We start from the raw sequence: 6973 nt of genomic DNA, 5'->3' as shown, positions 1-6973 counted from the left end.
GTATTCTGAAACGTTGCAGTGGGTACAGTCGAGTGAAAAAACTGACGAAGTAAATCATAGAATATAAACGCTGTTTAGGAATTCTCATGAAAACAGGTGATTATATTGACATATTCACTGGAGTCTATTGAGACATGTTAATTTTACCAAAATTGCATAAGGAGCTCTCTTTTCTCTCACTATAATGTTTACATATGATAATTTGGGTATATGTTAGTTTAACCATTTGATCAAAAAGGTAATTTTGACATGAGAATATTTCAAATTTGGCGCTTCTCAGCGATCAGCTGAGCGCGCAAGAGCAATACTCCTGCCAGAGCGTTGAAGTTTAAATATTTATATCAACAATTCATAATGATACAATTTCGGCATTTGTAATTACAGCAACTATATATACGGCTTAATTGGTAGTCAAAAATTATATTGAAGATATTCTCTATCCTCAAAATAGAGCGAAAGATGTATTAATTTTTCTTTTATTCATACGTGGCAACATAGCCCTCCCCCTCTCCCGGCCCCCCCAAGACAGACATCCCGATGTAAACATTACGAACAAAGGGGAAGTTTGGGTTCACCTGTCCACTCATTTGGCCTCATATTATTAGTTACATATGGCTCAGATGGTTTATACCTCCTCCCGGGGATGCTAAAGGCCAGAGGAAAGGTAAGGACTGGTTGGATTCACCCTTGGTCGTATGAATTTCCTGAGAAATAAAGTCAAACTCGGATGCAATCTTCATGTTCCGATGAGTGAATTTTCAGCCATATCTTGGCCGCTGGCTATTTCATAGTTACTGGTGCTGTGGACTGTCTAGGCCCTTAGGTCTTGGCTTTAAGAGTGGATATTAAGTGGATACTAACGAGAACTAGTCGGATGTAGAGCCCCGGCGGCTGTGAAACTGACAATTTTAAGTGTTGCGTCAGTGCAATATAACAGCTACTGCCTCTAAGGCTTGTGAATATAAAGAAGCCTATACTCTTGTATTGACTGACAGTGTATAAATTGTCATTAAAGACAATTACTAAGTGTGCTGTAACGTGGTGCATCAACACATTGTGCCAGAATTGGAGTATGTGCTCTGTGTGGGGTGCCTTAAGATATGGCTTCAGATTTGTTTATAAAGGACATGATGTCCTTTGGTGAATTTCAAGCATTTTGAGAGGGTGAGGGTAATGTATGAAATATTGCTTTCAAGACACCATAAAAAAAGGACTGAATTTGAAGAAATACATATCATTGTTTCCCCTTGCCTCTTGTAGCAGTGATTTGTATTGGAGCTACATAACTAGGAGCATCATTGTATGGACTTCAGTAATAGATAAGTGATGATTGGGAGAGTGATAGACACCAGGGAAAATACTGGGTAAGAGAATGTAAAAGTTGAAATTTTTGTGGAAGTTAAGAGAACTTACAGAAACCTCATTGATCTTCACCTTACTGCCTGTTTTGTATTGTTTTAGTGGAATGATATATGACGGGTATGATTTCAGGTGTTCACTGGCTGCCAAAAGACATAAGCAAACAATTGACGCTCAGCAACGTGCTGCTGACCAGCCTTCCAAAATCAGTCTTGCAATGCAGTACCAATTAACATATTACATTGATTTTTTTCTTTTATGAATTTACCATATGCTTTAGTTGTAAGGGAAAGTTAGATGGGGGAGTCATAGCCTTTGCTGATATCTACAAGTATTTTGCACTCTTTTACAGTAATGAACTATTTCTTCATCTCAGAAATGTTCATTGCTCCATGCATGGAGACAGATTGAAAATGATAGATTTACAAATGAAGAATTCTTTTCATAGTGTTTCTGTAATATATATTACTAAAGAAATTGCACAAAAGAATACTGTGTTTTTTTATATTGATGTGGGAGGGTGTGGCAGGGTATATTGTGTGGCTTGAATAACAGTATGGATCCTTTTTATGTGTGTGAATATATACTGATTATGAGTTTTTTTATGTTTGATTTTGTTCTACATACACCTAAACACATATGCACCATATGATTCTTTGCCAGGCATTATTTCATGTACTTCATGCACATTTGATTTTTTTATCTGTTTATGTCTACATTCTATGCATATTATTTATATATTTACGTCTCATTTACACAGACAGAACTCTATGCATATGAATTGATGAAAATGTAATCATATTTTCGCTAGAAATATGAACAGAGATGAGAAAAATAAATCTAATTTACTGGAAAAGGGACTTATATACTTCATGAATTTTATCTTTCTTGTATAATTACAGTTACCCTTTCTTTGATGATTTATTGGTAAATAGGACGTGTGATATTTTTCCAGCAATATCGTTCAGTTTCTAATGATGTATGTGGGTAAGATATTAAGCCATACATCACCTGGCATTTTTGATAATGGTACAGAGGTCTGAAGGTATAAATTTGGCTTGGCACTCTATACTGTACTATTTCCAACCAAAAATTTAATGTGGTACACCAAAAAGTTTTACCCCACACTTTCTTTGGTGTTCATTTCCTTGTCCTTTATTACTAATTGGAAAGGTCTTTTGCAGGAAGGGAGTTGAAGATGGTGACAATGAGATTGGAGGTAGGAAAGGCACTTGGGGTGGAGTGGATTATGGCAGAAATGTTGAAGTATGGAGGAGAAAGCATGATAGAATGGATGCATTAGATGTAATTTAGCATGGAAACAAGATTGTGCCTGAGGATTGGTTGAAAGCTATCATTGTTCCATAATTCAGAGTAAAAGGCACTAAAGATGTATGTAGCAGTTATGAGAGAATAAGTTTGTTAAGTATGAAAGGATAATTGTTTGTAAGATTGTTGATTGATGTAGTAAAGGAAGTGACTGAATGTGGAATAAGCGAGGAGCAAGGAAGGTTTAGGAAAAGTAGGGGATGTGTGGATCAGATTTTTGTAGTTAAAATGACTGTGGAAAAGTGTCTGGTGAAAGGTATGAAAACGCATGACATAGTCAAGTGAAATGTTTTATGACATGTGTTAAGGATATATGGGTTAGGGGGACAATGTTGGATGGTGTGAAAGCCTATTTGGTAGCACATTCCTGTGTAAGAGTGGATAGAGAGTTGAGTGAAAGTTTTGGTTTACATATGGATGTAAGGCAGGGCTATGTAATATCACCCTGGCTTTTCAACTTTTATATGGATGTAGTGATAAGAGATGAAAGCAAAACTAGGTAAAGGGAGTGCAGAGCTAGAGTGTGGTGGTGAGGTATGGTGGCTAGTGACAAGCTTGTTTGCTGATGATACTGTGTTTGCTGAGGGTGAAGAGGAGTTGCAGAAGATTGCATGTTTTATGGTGTGTGTAAGCATAGGTGATTGAGGGTATATGTAAATAAAAGTAAATTAATGGTGTTTGAATGGAAACAGAGTGAAAGAAGAAAGTGTACCAAATCATTATATGGATATGGGGGGAAAAAGACTGGAAGAGGTGAGAGAATGTAAGTATTTGGGAGCTATCTTGGGTGAGTTTGGTAGTATGGAAGAAGAGGTAAATGAGGGAGCAGCACAGTGTAGAAGAGTCACTGGATCCCATAACAGAGTAATGAGAAGGGTAGAGGTGTTATTATGGAAGTGAAGAAAGGATTAAGAGACAGTGTGATTCTCCCAACCCTGACTTATGCAGCTAAAACATGGATACAGAATGAGTCACAGAGGTCAAGAATGGAGGCTGTGGAAATGAGCTGTTTGAGAGGAGCATGTGGGATGACAAGATGGAATGATGGGTGAACGGTTGGGAATACAAAGGGAATGAATTGTGGAGTGGTAGAGTGGGTGAAATGTAATAATTTGGGGTGGTTCAAGCATGTGGAAAGAATGCAAGATGGTGAGTTTACAAGGAGTGTGTATGATAGTACTGTTAAGTGGGTTGATGTGAGAGGAACACCCTTTGTGACATGGGGAAGTAGAGTGAAAGAGTACTGGAGGGAGAAAACTGGTGAAAGAAGCATGGATTTGTTTGTATGAGAGAATTCCTGGAGGGAATGGAATCAGAGTTATAGATAGATAGATAGGAAAGTCTTGTTTAGCTCTGCCTGCTGTTAGCTTTGGATGTTAAGTGATATTATTCTATAGTGCTTGTGTAGTATTTTATATTTATTTATTTATTTTGCTTTGTCGCTGTCTCCCGCGTTAGCGAGGTAGTGCAAGGAAACAGACGAAAGAATGGCCCGACCCGCCCACATACACATGTATATACATATATGTCCACCCATGCACAATATACATACCTATACATCTCAATGTACACATATATATACACACACAGCCATATACATATATACACATGTACATAATTCATACTGTCTGCCTTTATTTGTTCCCATCGCCACCTCGCCCCACATGGAATAACAACCCCTTCCCCCCTCGTGTGCGAGGTAGCGCTAGGAAAAACACCAAAGGCCCCATTCGTTCACACTCAGTCTCTAGCTGCCATGTAATAATGCACCGAAACCACAGCTCCCTTTCCACATCCAGGCCCCACACACTTTGCATGGTTTACCCCAGACGCTTCACATGCCCTGGTTCAATCCATTGACAGCACGTCGACCCCAGTATACCACATCGTTCCAATTCACTCTATTCCTTGCACGCCTTTCACCCTCCGCATTTCAGAGGGCGGCGGGGTCGCAGATCACGGGGTGGGGGAGGGGGGGGGGGGGGGGGGGGGGGGGGGGGGGGGGGGGGGGGGGGGGGGGGGGGGGGGGGGGGGGGGGGGGGGGGGGGGGGGGGGGGGGGGGGGGGGGGGGGGGGGGGGGGGGGGGGGGGGGGGGGGGGGGGGGGGGGGGGGGGGGGGGGGGGGGGGGGGGGGGGGGGGGGGGGGGGGGGGGGGGGGGGGGGGGGGGGGGGGGGGGGGGGGGGGGGGGGGGGGGGGGGGGGGGGGGGGGGGGGGGGGGGGGGGGGGGGGGGGGGGGGGGGGGGTCAATTACTATGTGTGCTGTAACGTGGTGCATCAACACATTGTGCCAGAATTGGAGTATGTGCTCTGTGTGGGGTGCCTTAAGATATGGCTTCAGATTTGTTTATAAAGGACATGATGTCCTTTGGTGAATTTCAAGCATTTTGAGAGGGTGAGGGTAATGTATGAAATATTGCTTTCAAGACACCATAAAAAAAGGACTGAATTTGAAGAAATACATATCATTGTTTCCCCTTGCCTCTTGTAGCAGTGATTTGTATTGGAGCTACATAACTAGGAGCATCATTGTATGGACTTCAGTAATAGATAAGTGATGATTGGGAGAGTGATAGACACCAGGGAAAATACTGGGTAAGAGAATGTAAAAGTTGAAATTTTTGTGGAAGTTAAGAGAACTTACAGAAACCTCATTGATCTTCACCTTACTGCCTGTTTTGTATTGTTTTAGTGGAATGATATATGACGGGTATGATTTTCAGGTGTTCACTGGCTGCCAAAAGACATAAGCAAACAATTGACGCTCAGCAACGTGCTGCTGACCAGCCTTCCAAAATCAGTCTTGCAATGCAGTACCAATTAACATATTACATTGATTTTTTTCTTTTATGAATTTACCATATGCTTTAGTTGTAAGGGAAAGTTAGATGGGGGAGTCATAGCCTTTGCTGATATCTACAAGTATTTTGCACTCTTTTACAGTAATGAACTATTTCTTCATCTCAGAAATGTTCATTGCTCCATGCATGGAGACAGATTGAAAATGATAGATTTACAAATGAAGAATTCTTTTCATAGTGTTTCTGTAATATATATTACTAAAGAAATTGCACAAAAGAATACTGTGTTTTTTTATATTGATGTGGGAGGGTGTGGCAGGGTATATTGTGTGGCTTGAATAACAGTATGGATCCTTTTTATGTGTGTGAATATATACTGATTATGAGTTTTTTTATGTTTGATTTTGTTCTACTTACACCTAAACACATATGCACCATATGATTCTTTGCCAGGCATTATTTCATGTACTTCATGCACATTTGATTTTTTTTATCTGTTTATGTCTACATTCTATGCATATTATTTATATATTTACGTCTCATTTACACAGACAGAACTCTATGCATATGAATTGATGAAAATGTAATCATATTTTCGCTAGAAATATGAACAGAGATGAGAAAAATAAATCTAATTACTGGAAAATGGACTTATATACTTCATGAATTTTATCTTTCTTGTATAATTACAGTTACCCTTTCTTTGATGATTTATTGGTAAATAGGACGTGTGATATTTTTCCAGCAATATCGTTCAGTTTCTAATGATGTATGTGGGTAAGATATTAAGCCATACATCACCTGGCATTTTTGATAATGGTACAGAGGTCTGAAGGTATAAATTTGGCTTGGCACTCTATACTGTACTATTTCCAACCAAAAATTTAATGTGGTACACCAAAAAGTTTTACCCCACACTTTCTTTGGTGTTCATTTCCTTGTCCTTTATTACTAATTGGAAAGGTCTTTTGCAGGAAGGGAGTTGAAGATGGTGACAATGAGATTGGAGGTGGGAAAGGCACTTGGGGTGGAGTGGATTATGGCAGAAATGTTGAAGTATGGAGGAGAAAGCATGATAGAATGGATGCATTAGATGTAATTTAGCATGGAAACAAGATTGTGCCTGAGGATTGGTTGAAAGCTATCATTGTTCCATAATTCAGAGTAAAAGGCACTAAAGATGTATGTAGCAGTTATGAGAGAATAAGTTTGTTAAGTATGAAAGGATAATTGTTTGTAAGATTGTTGATTGATGTAGTAAAGGAAGTGACTGAATGTGGAATAAGCGAGGAGCAAGGAAGGTTTAGGAAAAGTAGGGGATGTGTGGATCAGATTTTTGTAGTTAAAATGACTGTGGAAAAGTGTCTGGTGAAAGGTATGAAAACGCATGACATAGTCAAGTGAAATGTTTTATGACATGTGTTAAGGATATATGGGTTAGGGGGACAATGTTGGATGGTGTGAAAGCCTATTTGGTAGCACATTCC

The 6973-nt window shown here is 40.0% G+C and overlaps 1 protein-coding gene across 1 annotated transcript in view; it reads left to right on the top strand.

Annotated features, from left to right (window-relative positions):
• Positions 1-539: 539 nt before the first annotated feature.
• The window catches only part of sol (small optic lobes), a 193110-nt gene continuing 186676 nt past the window's right edge, over positions 540-6973 (top strand). Inside the window, exon 1 of the mRNA XM_071680008.1 lies at positions 540-664. The gene's annotated coding sequence lies outside the window, so the exon portion shown is untranslated. The remainder of the gene's footprint in view (positions 665-6973) is intronic.

The sequence above is a fragment of the Panulirus ornatus genome, chromosome 30 (genome assembly GCF_036320965.1).
Source record: "Panulirus ornatus isolate Po-2019 chromosome 30, ASM3632096v1, whole genome shotgun sequence".
In the NCBI taxonomy this organism is placed as follows: domain Eukaryota; kingdom Metazoa; phylum Arthropoda; class Malacostraca; order Decapoda; family Palinuridae; genus Panulirus; species Panulirus ornatus.
The sequence above is the reverse complement of the archived record's forward strand: the minus strand, read 5'-3'. Positions and strand labels throughout refer to the sequence as shown.